At 36.2% G+C, this 15,472-nt stretch overlaps 1 protein-coding gene across 3 annotated transcripts in view; it reads left to right on the top strand.

The window, feature by feature from the left end:
• Positions 1-15,472, top strand: part of XIRP2 (xin actin binding repeat containing 2) — a 74,325-nt gene that overhangs the window by 36,793 nt on the left and 22,060 nt on the right. The gene's annotated exons all lie outside the window — the stretch shown is intronic.

Below are 15,472 nucleotides of genomic sequence, written 5' to 3'. Positions count from 1 at the left end.
AATACATCCTAGTTCCTGTTACCATACAGCAAACCAGCTTTGCCCTACACTAACAACTCAGTTTCCTTTTTAATTCAACAAGAAGTAGAAATGGAAACTTTGATCCAGTTGTGGGTTCGGAGATGCACACTTGATAAACTGAATTTTTCACCTCTACCTTTACATTCAAAACTATCTGTGTTACGTTCATGATTGGACATTTCATTATTGCTTTCCGCACCTGTGCCCTGGCTGCGGCTGCCTTGCCATCTTGCCACCTGTGACCTTGCCATTAACTCAATCTCCACCTGTCTCTTCTCTTCCTATCCATGTCTACCTTCCTCTGGTTCTGTAGGTCTTGACAGAAGCCCATACTTTTTTCTAGAGATACCAAATCGAAAAGAATTCTATTCTGTAAAAACAATTCCTTGCTCAAGTTGCAAGGTAAATTAACCACAGTTAGTACTACTCACACCAATCACAATGAAGACAAAGGCAAAAACACAAACTAAACTCTGTAAGAAGTTGTATTTCTCAGGATGTAAGAAAGAAAGGCTTTTCCTATGGGCCCCCCAAACCCTGATTCCATTATGGCCTGCATGAGCCTGGTTCATCTAGAAGTATGCCCCACCCTCCTTATGAAGCCCCTATTCCATGCTTCTACCCGAAGCTTCCTGTTTGGGGGTGCAGCAATGCAGTGGTGGTGGGTCTCCAATGGGTCCTCTGTCCATCAGTTTCTGCATCACCCCCAACCTGAAGCAGGATGGCTTTTCAGAGCCCTTGACTTGTCCCCTACCACCTCTTTCTTCTCTGAGGAGATAAGGATTTAGAATGAAACCATTCTCCCTGTGAGGCTGAGACAGCGACGGAGTCTCTGAGGGAGCTCAGGTCCCCTGAGTCACTTCGGCCCTCAGTAAGGTTAGACCCTTAAGTGTAAATTAATAAAGGAACTCCCCAGGCAGCCCAGGTCATTCTGATTAAGTTGTTCTGGCTTGCGGTCAGGGATGGGGGAATGGTACTGCTCTTCGGGTCTGTGGAGAACAGAGAAAACAAAAGCATAAGGAAATCATGGTGAATAGAATAAATGTCAGTCAGCCAAACAACCAATTTACCTGTACCCAAACCCTGTTAGCTCCTTTGTTAATTTCAGACACTATTGAAATACTGTTATTTGTATATATACAGTTATATTTCAATATTAAAATTAAACTAGATAATGGTATAAATGAACTAAGGAAAGATACATCCAAATTCTTAAGGAAAACCAATTAGAACAAAGATAAACTAAAAAGTGAATGAATTTATTAGTTTAGGCCACACTAATGTACCAATAATTAACTAAAACTGATACTTAACTTCTTATTATTGTAATCTTTTATCAAAAAAGCTTTAATTTTATAGGATTATACAGTCTGTACACCTAATGTCTCTTGAGTTTGTACCTTTGATATTTCTATACAGTTATTATTTTCTGAAAGACACGGGATTTAATTGCAAAGTGATCAACTTTATTAAATAACATAGTAAACTGGCTCATAGTCATTTGGCCCTTCACATAACTAAAGCAATGTGTCCACTTCCCCCAAGACACGAGGTATGCCCAAAAAGTACAATTAAGACTAATGTCTGTGATCTACCGACATCAACAGCATTACTTTCGAGCCACACACTGTAACTCTCAACGGCGGCTGTCCCCAGATGAAGTCGATGGTAATTACTAACTGCCTGCTGAGGTGTGACCATAAAGCCTTCGTCATGGTCCCTTTGCAACTTCCAATTTCAGCTACTTTCTGCAGAATCGGTTGGTATGTGAGTTCTCCCTGCTACTGCAGAGAGGGATTCACTCCTACCTCCCCTGGACAGCACTGCAGGACAATCCAGTGCATCATTAAAAAGGGAAACTCTTAATCTCACAAAACAAACTGAGGGTTGCCGGGGGGAGGGGGTTTGGGAAAAGGGGGTGGGATTATGGACATTGGGGAGGGTATGTGCTTTGGTGAGTGCTGTGAAGTGTGTAAACCTGGTGATTCACAGACCTGTACCCCTGGGGATAAAAATATATGTTTATAAAAAATAAAAAATTAAAAAAAAAAAAAGAAATTTAAGCAATACAAAAAAAAAAAAAAAAAAGGGAAACTCATTCTAACCCCTGGCAAAATGTTTGCCTTGGTCCTTTGTGGAAACTCTGTCCTCTTGATGAAATAACGCAGTCCTTCTGGTGTGTGCAATCAGCCTGGGCTCCTTTCCTATGCCATTAATAATTAAATGAGCTAATCTGCCTGGTGACTTGGAGGGGATGCGAAATATTATCCTACAAAGGGTGCCCTGGCACTATTTCTCAGGCTGTCAGAGCCTGGGGGTTAGTAGAAAAACCCGCTAAGTAAGACTGAGTTGCAAGCACAGACATAAGTGCTTTCAAAAAATCCCGAACTGGTTGCTATTCTTTCTAAGATTCATCTTACTTGTGCTCCAAAATAGAATTTGTAGGAGCAATGTTTACCCCAATTATTGGAGTACCACTACCACAGCTTTTCTTCTTAATGGTATTGTGGGTTTCTGTAAACCTATTTGTTCTTATAGAACCCATTTTCAATTTCATTTGCAGAAGACAAGTGCACTTACAGATACACCCTTCACTCCTTTCAAGGAAAATGAATTGGGATTGCTTTCGGGGAAAAGGAGTGGTATTGTTTGTTCTTATCTCAGGGCCCAGGGATGTTGAGAGAGGGTCACCAGAACCCTTTCCCACAAAACACAAAATCACTGCCCAGAGTTTCCTGTTCCCAGGGATCCCCCAAAGTATCTGATGTTGATGAAGAGGTAAAAGACAGACATTGGGACATGATGGAATTTTAGGTCATCGTGTACTTACAGGAGGTGGGAGCCGCAGAGGGAAAGCTGGAGGAAGGAATGTGTTGATACAGCCTCTCCTTCAGTTTGAAGTCTCATATTAGTTTAAAAGTGGAAATGTGCTCTTTGTATAATTATACTTAATAGAATTCTCAAATATAGAAACAATACATTATACTAATTAAAGGTGCTTTATTTTTGAATTGTTAGAATGGCAAGCTACGGGATTTTAAGTTCACAGACTTTGCTAGTTTTTGAGGAGCTAGGAAAATTATAGCAAAAGAAACCTTAATGTAACAGAATTATTATGCTTATAAAACTTGTAGAAGGGGCAAAATATTTTTTCCACAGTTAGTTTTATGAAAATGGGTGTTTTCTGTAAGCACTTGACATAAGAATATTAGCTCTTTCTGCTTCTTCTGGATCTAGTATTTCTCTAAATAAACCCATCCTCATGGGTCTTTGAATATGATTAGATCGAGATACGTTTGTCTATTCTTTTAATGTTCATTGATTAGTTTGCATAATTACAAACAAATTAGCATACTCCCCTCCCCACCCCCATCCCCACCCCCAATAACCTGGAGAAAAACAAGGCCTGAGAAAAGGAAGCGATGTTAAAACATTCTGTCTTCAGAACCATTCTATTGCAGAGATAACTGTTTGGGATATTGCTTGGGAAATTTATTTTTTGCAGTTTCTATGCAGATCTCAAGATCACGGCACAGGGAATAAGATCACATCTTCTTCCAACAGCCTTGTTCTTTATCCGTCTCTGTCCAGAGTCATCTACCATGGAAAGGAGCAAGTTATTATCTCTGTAGGAACCAGCTGAGGCTACTTCATTTCCTACCCCATCAGGACAAAACACATTGTAGACCAGCCACCAAACTGATACCAACAGGGGGAGCCAAGTGCTCAATCTATCTTCCTTCCCCCTGGGGGAAATACCAAGAGTGCTAAAGACATCATCCTGCATTTGAAATCCATTTCTGTCTTCAGAGTACAAATCACAAAAATTTAATACTAGAATTCATATCACATGGTATTCAGACACATTTTGGGGAGATCTGGGGGAACTTTGATGAAGTCAGCCCTTTAGGTTGGGGTTCAGTTTGTGAGCCTTTTATCATAAATATTTTGTGCCATTATTCTACAAATATCAACAGCTCCCCCCGATTATATTGTTTTATTTTTTTTTCTTTTAGAGGATTAAAAAAAGGAGTTTTCCTTTTTTCCACTCAACTCCTTTTCCTTCATGCTCTTATTTTTCTAGACCTTTTCCATTACAGGAGGAGTTATGATATATCATGACAAAGTGTACCATCAAGTCTGGTTATGGAAAACAGACAAAGAAAAGAAGCAATAATTTGCAGGGAAGAAGGAATGTGAAAAAACTATACATGAGAGAATTACAGACACATACAGATCTACCTTTTCTATATCAGAACCAAATGCAAATATGTTTGTATGTGTGTGTGTATTGTTGTTGTTGTTTTTCAAAATGTGACGTCGCTGTGAACACTTTCTGCCACAAGGCAGTTATCCCTGTGGTAACTTTTCTCTACACCTCCTGCTTAAAACCTAAAAAGTAAGAAGGATCACGAGGCCCCACTTTCATGGTTCGTATTAGTACTGAAAATCAAAATCAAGAGAGCTTTGACCCTTCTGCTCCACGGGAGGTTTCTGTCCTCCCTGAGCTCGCCTTAGGACACCTATGTTACCATTTGACAGGTGTACTGCCCCAGCCAAACGTAAATATGTTGATTTCTTCCTATAAAAACAGTGGTGAGACAGAGAATATCTTTTCACACAAAATGCAAGTTAAATCATTTAATAATCATGGGCTCTGTGTTTGACACTTATGTTCAATATAATCTCTCTTCTTATCATCTTGAGATAGGAGATCAAGTATTTATCTGAATATTTGAAGTAAGTTGTAAAGACCTATCATTCCTTTTTATCAATGCCTGTTTGAATCTCATCTGCTCTGATCCATCCTTAAAAACAAACCTGATCTTCAGTTATGAGCCTCCAGCAGGTGGGTAGGTTTTCTGTCATTTACAGTGCATCGGTATTTATTAGCTTATTTGGGAGGACTTCTATTACAGATCAGAGAGTATGTCCTTAAATGTCACCTGATTTTTTTTATAAGTCTGTAGGAGTTAAATAGCTCAATTTTTTAAATAATTGTTGTTTTTTTAATGTAAAATGAAACTACATAAGCACGTACTTAAAGCAAATAGTCCTTGGTCCTTTTTAGTAAGAACCTCTTTGCGATTTTGAGACCTCTTAAACTTCTGGCATTGATTTTTTGTATTTGTCAAACCTTTGCATTGATGACCAATATTAAATTGATAGAAAAGATGTTTCACTGAATCACCAGCCCTAAAAGAAAGGAAAACAAATGTGTAGTTACCTGGTATAGCAGTGAAAAAGATATTGTAGCGAAAGACCCAGTGATTTTTCAAGAGTTAAGATACAATACAAATTAGTGTACATGATTATTAATTTTGGGTTTCTTTGAAGGACTCTCAGAATTATGCTGTTCTTCAAGGTATTTAACTGGTTGAGGATAATGGCTTTCCTTTTCTCTTGTCTCTACCTTAAACACACTCTAAGCATATAATAAGTGCACATAGAATATGTCATTTACTGCCTTTAGGTGTTAAGAACATTGGTTCAAAATAGCTGGCTGATGGAATTCTTATGAAAACATTATATTCGTGGTGTATGTTTGGTGTTTTTAAAATTGTGTATCATTCTTCCTTCCATCCCTTTTGTGTATAATCAGCATGTAGATTTTAAGAACAGTAGAGTTCTAAGGAAATGAGGTTTTATACAAATGTGAAGTGCCTTGTACATTTCCTGACACGTACAACACTCAATCCATGGTAGCGCCTCATCTCTATCTCCTTCAGTGCTTCCCTACTTTCTGTCGCAGCAAATTACAAATGAGGATTCTAAGTGAGGCTGAAATTAGTTGTAACTTATTTACCTGATTTCTCACTTGAATTGATGACAAACTCCAGCTATAATCTAATATCCCTGTCTGCCACTTCAATCTCTTTTCATTCCCCGTGTTGCTAGTAGATACATTCACCAGTGAAACTGCAATTAGTTAACCTTTTATTTTCCCCCATTTTTCCTTTTTCCTTTTGAAGAAAACCCAAGTGATCAGAATAATTCATTTGTAGCTGTAATTGATAATTACACTCCCTTGTTTGCACAGATAATCTTGAAATGTTTGCATCGGAGCCAAATCCACTTTATTGTGTTTCTTCCCTCTGTTTGGATTTTATATAAAGATTTAAAATGTCATTCCTCCCAGTGAACAAGACTGATGTTCACAGAGACAGAGAGGGACAATAAAAGGAGGAGGAAAGTTTGTATAACAGGAACTCTTTCCAACCTCTTGGCAGGCCAATTGTACTATCTCTAAGTCTTCCTATATGTCCTTGTAGTATCACATGGAACATATATGGCCAAGAAATGGGCCCAAATCAATTCCATTATAAGACATGAATAGTGTTTCCTACTATGTTATCTGTTGTCAAAAATAAACACCTTTACTTAACATTTTTAGCTGGTTTCCGTTTGGTTAAGAAGACCTCAGTGTTCATGAATTACATTATTATAACAAGGGTAATAGCCACTTTTCAATCTTTTTGACATTCGAAACTCCTTCTTTACTTGGGAATGCCTCTTACCAATGAGGCAGAACCAGCCTCCATGAGGAGAAGCTGCAAATACCACACACTTAATCTCCTAGGCTTCCTGGCAACTAGGACTCGGATGTATGAACTAGATTGTACCAATCAGATACCCCCAAATCAGACTTTGCATAAAGAAATGAAGAAATGACATGAGAAGCAGGGACTATGTGGAATTAATCTTAATTATGGCTGGTGGCAAGAGATTAACAGCATCCAATCTCAAGAAGTAACTATTCTAGAAGCAACATCCATTATGTAGTTTTGATAACTTCAGCAATGAATGTGTCTGGTGTTCAGTGACAACAGCGTGGGGTGCGTTCACCAGATGGCTCTGCAGCATTATTCAGCTCTGTTACTGACTACAAAACCTCCAGGTCTTGTTTTCTGAAATCTGGAGATTCCATGAATTCCACTCCCCACCTCTGCCTCTCAGTTTCTCTTTAACAAATTATCTTTCCTGTTTAAATCGCTCAGATTCTGATGTTTGAAACTGGGAGCTGTGGCTGGATAAATATATATATATATATATATATAGCTAATACATAAATCTTAACATTCTTAATTTATTGTCTAAATGATAGTCATACAGTAGGATCTTTAGGAAAGAGCAATTGTGAGAAGAAACACATAATTGTGGATTAAATCACTGTGAACTGACTGTTCACTAGGTATGAGTTCATGAAAGATGGACTGAATAGGTGATCACAAAGCCACAGTCTGGCCATGTCTCTGTAGAGTATTTCCACGTCTTAGCAACGAGAATGATTTGGAAGAGTCCTAATGTGCACAGGCAGCTTTTTGTTTCTTTCTCTTTGAATAAATCCCCCAAATCCACTACATCTCTGGTGGAAAAAAAAAAAAGTATATATTAGAGCTTGTTTCTTCTTTAGTTTCTGGGCTTAGTTCTATAATGAAAAATTCATGGTAAAATTTCAATAGTAAAATTTATAGACAGAGTCATAGACAAAATACTTTCATCCAATTTTTTTTTTTTTTGCCTTTCTTACCTTGTAAATAGCTGACACAAAGTAAGTGTGCAATGGATATCTGTTACGTAAAGATAGCAAACACTAATGTAACACTTATGAGTCAGGTGTTCCCTTACTTCCTCCTCATAACAACCTTCTGACATAGGCACTATTATTTTTCCCTGATTAATCCTTTTTATTGGTGGGGGAGGGTGGAGAGGACGGGAAATGGACATGTTGGAGGGTTAAGTAACTTGCCCAAAGAAAGTGAGCAGAAATGATCCCAACTCAAGAAGGTTGCTTCTGGAGTCTATGCCTTGTATTTTTTTAATTCGACTGATAGTCATTAAGCACCTACCAGATGTCAGGAACAAAAATTCAGTGATGTGTATATTATTTTGCCCGCAAGGGGCTCACTATATCAGAGAAATAGACATATAACAAATAATTAAAGCGCAATTATTCTATGATAGAAAATATAAATGAGAATTGTTGGGACACCAGGAAGTGATAAACCTTACTCTGAATGAAAGAAGGCCAAGGAAGACATCTAAGCGCAGAGAATGCTCCAGCTGAGACCTGAAATAATTTTTCATGAATACAGAATTACATTCTAGGCAAGAGGAGCACCTTATACAATGGGTAAATAGTATATCTGTGAATACAATGAGGCAAAACTGTGGTATGAAGCTGGAGATATAAGCAAAGCCCAGATAATAAAGAAAACTCTGTGTTATGTTAAAGAACTGTTATTTTATTCGAAGGCAATCACTTAAACAAGAGAGTAAGATGAATAGATCTGCACTTACAAAAGATGTTTCTGGCTCCATCGTGTTGAACTAAAGGGGGTCAATTTAGGTGGAAGAAGGAGAGTTAGGAGACGACTGAAATAGATTATACAAGGACTTACATGGGTCAGAAGTTTAGTGTAAAGACTGCATTGACTTGAGAGATAATTAAACATAGAATTAGTAGGGCTTAAAAATCTATTGGATATTGGCAATATAGGGTGGTAATAAAGAGGCAGAATTCTTCTGTTTCTCTATTTCGGTTTGCATTAATTAACATAAGATACATGTAGCCTCTGGTTTTCTTTTTCTTTAAAATATCTTTATTCTTCTTATAAGCTTTTTATCTGTCATTTCAGTGTTCCTTGAGACTCAAAGTTTTATCCTTTTTTATTGTGCTTTTATGTTTATTTATATCCTTGTGGCACTTTGGTTTTAAGATGCTTTATGTCTATGTTGGATTGAAATATTGTATACGTATGTGTATCTTTAACACACATCTACATAAAACTTCCAGAGGGCATCCTTTACTGCAAATTGAATGTTTTTATGTATCCTGCTTTTTTAGTTTGTCAAATAAATATTGTTATTTATATAACTAATATGTTTGATGGCCCAGTTGAGAGTACATCTTTTATATGTTCTTTTTATGGATCTTCAGCATTTTTGGATGCAGGGATATGGCTCTATAAATAATATTTTTTGAAATGAAGAGGACAGTCAGAGTTCTAGCATTAAAGCTGGCATTGTTTATTCAGAAATCTCTCTTTGAAGTCAAATATTTCTACTTTCAAATCAAGTATTTTTTATTAGAAAAGATAAGTTTTGCTCTTAGTAGCTAAACATGACCAAAGCCTAATTATTTTCAGTGAAAAAAAAAGTTGTAATTAATTGAATGATAATACTTCTCCCAGAGATTTATGTAATAAAACTACATAATTCATGTACCTTATTTATTACAAGTCTTGCCTCAAGAGAATTTCAAGCTGAGCTTTTTTATTCCATTAAATATATATGAATACATTTTTCTGTATTGCAGAAATACAGAGATAGATGGATAGAGAGATGACTGATAGGCATTTAAGTAGATTGAAATTTAGTTGTAGAAACTTTTATTAAAACAATTCTGACAATGCCTCACACAATGTGATGGAGATAGTTGTTTGGTACTTAGGAGCTGTTGGTTGAATAAAAGAATAGGTGAAGCTGTATAGCATCACTTATGTTTAGGGATGCAATGGTTTCAAAGGAAAATGTCACCACCTTACGTTTTTAAGCTTCTTTTAATGTTTTGCACCATCAGTCTCTTTGGATCTGACAAGTCAACTAGTACATGCTCATAGATTTACTACTGAGCCAAATGAAACTGGAGGGTTCACTTCTGAGTATATTGAGTTAGACAAAGAATCGGGACTTACAATTGCTTGATTCTTCTTTCCACTTGATATCTTTCCCTATTTGTATAAATTAAAAATTAAGATAAAGTATTGTCTTTCATTGTCATCATAAATATCTCAACTTAATTTATGTCATAGTAATTCTGCTTAATGCATTCTGCTGTTTCTAGATGATGCTTGACAACACTTCAATTTCATCAACTCAATGAATACTAATTCACTAAAAAGAAATACAAACTAGTCTGTTTAATACCATGAAGAGGTTTTTTTTGTGTGTGTGTTTTTTTTTAAGATTTTGTTTATTTATTTGAGAAAGAGAGACAGCAGGAGCAGGGAGGAGGAGCAGAGGGAGAGGGAGAAGCAGACTCCCCGTTGAGCAGGCCTCGATTCCAGGACCTTGGGATCATGACCTGAGCTGAAAGCAGATGCTTATCTGACTGAGCCACCCAGGCACTCCAGAACCATGAAGATATTTTTATAAAAGCCTATTTGAAAATATATTTTTCTATTTTGAAAGGTTCTTTCCCTTTGTGTATGTTTGTTGTCTTTGTGCATGTTTTGGTTTCTTGGTACAGGCTTCTCCTCCCTCTAATGATGCCAGTTACTCCTTATAGCATCACTACACTGCTCATATTCATTCAAAGATGTCCTGATCCCTAGCAATGTCTTCAAGAGGGCTCTTTCTGAGAACTTTGTAAAGTGATGGACATGTTATTGTTATACACATCAGCTTCAGTAATTTCACCAACCAATTATGAAATGTTCAGTATCAAAGACTGTTAGCTAAAATACTAAAAACCGTAGAATTATGCAGGAAAAATTTAGACTCTCAATTTTTAAACTAGATTTAAAATTATAAAATGTTCATACTCTTGGAAAAAAATATGACTATTTGCCCATGCACTTACTCCTTGATATTTAAGGCTGGCGTCAGGGAGGGGGGGCGGCAGTCATCTAGTATCTGCCAGGATGCTAAAACTGAGATTTGAGGATGCATGACTTCAGTTAAATGAGAGATTCATATTGTCAAATAATGACTGTGAAATGTGATAAGTACGTAATAAAGATTTGTACTGACAGAATGGAAATACAACAACAACAAAATAAGCAGGAATAGATGACTTAGAAAAGTCAGGAAAGGTTTTATTTTATTTTTAAGATTTTATTTATTTATTTAACAGACAGAGATCACAAGCAGGCAGAGAGGAAGGCAGAGAGAGAGGAAGGGAAGCAGGCTCCCTGCTGAGCAAAGAGCCCAATGCAGGGCTCCATCCCAGGACCCTGGGACCACGATCCAAGCCAAAGGCAGAGGTTTTAACCCACTGAGCCTCTCAGGCGCCCCTCAGGAAAGGTTTTAAACAGAAAACAGTTTTTGAGCCATGATTTCAAAAATGTATAGTAAATGTAGAAAAGCCTTAACCTGAAGCTCAAACCCTAGGGAAATCAGACTGTGTATTGTAAATTTTTAAAGAAAATTTTTTAAAAATAAAGAAAGTCCATGGCCAAAGAAACAGGTTTTAATTTGAATATATCCAAATCTAGAGAAACACAATACAATAACCAGAAATAGTTATGTTCATCACTTAAAAAAAATGGCTTATTCTTTCAAACCTTGAATCTGCTGACAGTTTTGGTAACGTAAATAGCACATTTTTGGTATTGTTTATGTCTGTTTGACAAAGATGCAAATAGCATTAATACATCATAACTATTCCTAGTTTTATTAAAAATGAGATTAGTGATAGGTAAAATGGCTGAATTATTGGCATTGAGCATGAACTGTTTTTTCCACTCTAGGGAGGCAATTACTCCATACTATTCTACCAGATTTTTATCATATTTTTTTTTTCTATTGGGTATACTTCCAAAAGTCACAATAACAGTGAGTCACCATTTAAAAAAAAAAAAAAGGGTTCTATTCTTTCCTTACTCGTTATGCTACAATGAGTTTGAATTTTTATTGGTAGGAATATACAGTGCCTTTTCCGGTACTGATAATAACAATGACAAGTTGGATAGGCAGAACATGAAGTCTTTTCTGTGCTGGAGAAATCTCCTTAGAAGTATATGTCAAGGACACCTGGATGGCTCAGTCAGTTAAGCATCTGTCTTCAGCTCAGATCATGATCCCAGGGTCCTGGGATTGAGTCCTGGATCAGGCTCCCTCTTCAGCAGGGAACCTGCTTCTCCCTCTGCCTGCTTGCTCTCTCTCTCTGATGAATAAATAGATAAAATTGTTTAAAGAAAAAGAAGTATATATCGAGGATAGATTTTTTGTAAGATACTTGTCTAACATATGAGCCGACATCAGATTGGTAAGAACTATATAAGCATCATATTATTTTGAGATTATGCCACATTCTCTTTGTTAGACTCCATATTAGAGCACATATATCATCTGTTTCTCTTTCTATAAATGGGTGAATGAGATGAAAAAAAAAAAAAGTTTCAATGTGATTTAGTGACTTACCCAAGATTACAACATACCTCGTAGAGGAGCGAGTTAATATAAAATCTTGTTTCTGACTCCTGGTTGATCCAACTTGTAAACAAGACTGCATTTTGTCTCTTGCAGCCTGAGCTATATTTGAATTTAATATTCAAGAACCAATTTTATTAATATTTTTGTGTGAATTTATGTATAGTGTTCTTGCCAGAATTTTTATTACATCTTATTTGTGTAATTTGATTTCTCTTGAGCATTATGATGATCCATCCTTTTACCTAACCCTGTTCTTTTTAGACACCAGCCACTGAGAAGAGTGAAAGTCAGATTTAAAATCCAAGCTCACTCATCATATGGTTTTGCTTATTTGTGGAGCATAAGAAATAACATGGAGGACATGGGGAGATGGAGAGGAGAAGGGAGCTGGGGGGGGCGCCTGGGTGGCTCAGTGGGTTAAGCCGCTGCCTTCGGCTCAGGTCATGATCTCGGGGTCCTGGGATCGAGTCCCGCATCAGGCTCTCTGCTCAGCAGGGAGCCTGCTTCCGTCTCTCTCTCTCTCTGCCTGCCTCTCCGACTACTTGTGATTTCTCTCTGTCAAATAAATAAATAAAATCTTTAAAAAAAAAAAAAAAAAGAAGGGAGCTGGGGGAAATTGGAGGGGGAGATGAACCATGAGAAACTATGGACTCTGAAAAACAATCTGAGGGTTTTGGAGGGAACAGGGGTGGGAGGTTGGGTGAGCCTGGTGATGGATATTGTGGAGGGCACATATTGCATGGAGCACTGGGTATGGTGCATAAACAGTGAATTCTGGAACACTGAAAAGAAATTTAAAAAATAAATAAAAACTTAAAAAAATAAAATAAAAATTTTCACAAGTTCAAAAAAAATATTCAAGCTCAACTAGTTGCAAAATATGAAACACCATAACAATAGAAATAAAATCTTGGCATATTTTAAGAGAGATTTTATATAAATTACAGCAACCTGGGGGCAGTAAAATTGATATGTTGACACTAACATACCAAACTCACATAGCAATTACAGTTCTATTGAGTAATAGCACAAGTAGAAACGCTAGCTAAATTTATGTACCCTGTTACTGTTCATGTTGTGTCATCTCTTACAAGAAAATATATTTAGATAGGATAGGCATGGATTGTTTGTACTGAAGTAGATACACATTCAGTATAAAGTGCCCCAAAAATAACTTTCAAAATATGTCAAAAATACGTTTATTTACTGTTTTTTACTCCCAACGTTTGCATTTGTCTTTCTCAATGTACAGATTCAAATCACTAACTCTAGTCTTTCAGTCTGATAATAAGCAGCAAGTATAAGAAACTAGAATTTCTATAGGTTCCAGGCAGGCTTTTTTTTAATACCAACTTGTGTTACTTAGCAAATGATGGGAATAGTGACCAGCTTAAAAGTACATGTCCCAGGTAAAAAAGTTGGCCATTACTTTGTTCCAGCAAGAAACTGACTCACATGTTGGAATATGAACCCAGGACTGTCAGATCTTTAAAGTTTACAAAAGCAGGCAGAAGTCTTAATTTTTATAAGTAATAACTTATTTAAATTTAACTTATTTAACTTATAATTTAAATTCTAATTTAAAAGCACCAACTGGACCAAATAAGCATGTCTCTGTGCCATAGCTTGTCCCATGGAACTGTAAGTAGAGGCATGATTCTGTAGTAATGATCATGGTGCACTTCATTAAGAACCTTCATACTGGTCAGGTTCCCACTGCCCTTTGTCCTTTCATTGTCTGTTTAATCAGCATCATAAGAAAAGGCCATAGAATATTTCCATCATATCTTTATAGATGGAAAGGCTTCTCACAGTTGTAAACAGTTGTCACGGAAAAAATTATTATTTGTGCTCATGCATTTTCAGTGATTGTTATTGTTCCCTACAGTCTAATGTTACTGATACCCTTAAGTAAAATTTGATTGTGCAAAGCTTCCTATTAAATCAAACTTTGGTTATTTGAACTTAAAGGAAAGGATATGGAGTATTTATTTTCTGTACTCCCTCTTGAGAAAGTAAAGTACACGACTTGCTCATTGTTTCATCTCATTTCTAGGACATTCTCCAACAAATAGAAGATTCAATGAAAATAATTTATTAATAGAAGTTTGCTAATTTAGTAATCCACTAATTAAGTAAATTTTTCCTTGGCACATATGTATGCCAAGCATATTATTAAAAATCATTTTATATATGTGGATTATTAACTCAGGCTAGAAAACCATTCTGCTTCAAGGGGAAAAAAATTACACTGGTATTCAATTTAATGAAATACAGTCTACATTTTTTCAGCCTTATTGAGGTATAGTTAACAACATTATAAGACATTTAAAGTATACATTATGCTGATTTGATATATGTATACATTGTGAAAGGATTTCTAGTTAACTAATACATCCAATGAAATATAATCTACTTTCTAAAGTATAAACATACATTTTGCCTTCAATTCTCTGTAGAACTTTTAGGAAGATGCCAACTGTTTTTCTTAAGTCTCCTTCCTAGAAAAGTATAAGATCAGATCGAACTATGTATCTCTAAGCAGATGTTTTACAGCTGCTTGGTTAACCAGAAATTATACCCTGTATACTGAATACTTTTAGGGGGGGAAGTCACACACTACAAGCCCACTAAAAAAATAAAATAAAAACAAAAAATCAAGGTCTTGTTAATTAATTTTAAATTTATTGTTGGTTTAAAGGACTAGAATTTGACAGCTCAAAACTTTAACTTTGTGTAAAAAAAATTAGTGCTCCTATATGATGAATAATAATGGACATTTTCTCACCTGACTATTCTCTACAAAGGCAAATTTTTAAAAAATCATATCTCAAAAATAGTGTTTGATGGTAAAGCAGATGAAAGTGAATGCCCAACTTCAAACAAGTTCAGTTTCATGGGTTCTTGAAGAGTAATCTCTTCATATCCTTATTTTTTGATGTTAAGATTTTTAACAATATGCCAAGTGACTCATCACATCAATCAATCAATCAGTCACTCATATACTTGTATCAGATCACAGTCTCTAGTAACAGCAGGACTGGATCACCAAAATAAAGAGGAGCTTCAAAGCATCCAAATCAGCCAGGGTCACCTGTACTAACTTGAATAAAATCAAAAGTAGCCCCATGTGTGAAGAGAGGGAAATACACATTAACATAATATGGTCTCTTTATGTTGGTTATAGTCTTCATTTGAACTCTGGATGTGTCATCAAACTAGATGGCCAAGTTGAAGACTGCAGGGTCTTTCTGTAACCTGAAAAGTTGGCTTGTAAATAACAAAATACATT

Source organism: Mustela putorius, unplaced genomic scaffold (assembly GCF_011764305.1).
Source record: "Mustela putorius furo isolate JIRA1106 unplaced genomic scaffold, ASM1176430v1.1 tig00003869_pilon_pilon_pilon, whole genome shotgun sequence".
NCBI classification, from domain to species: domain Eukaryota; kingdom Metazoa; phylum Chordata; class Mammalia; order Carnivora; family Mustelidae; genus Mustela; species Mustela putorius.
The sequence above is the reverse complement of the archived record's forward strand: the minus strand, read 5'-3'. Positions and strand labels throughout refer to the sequence as shown.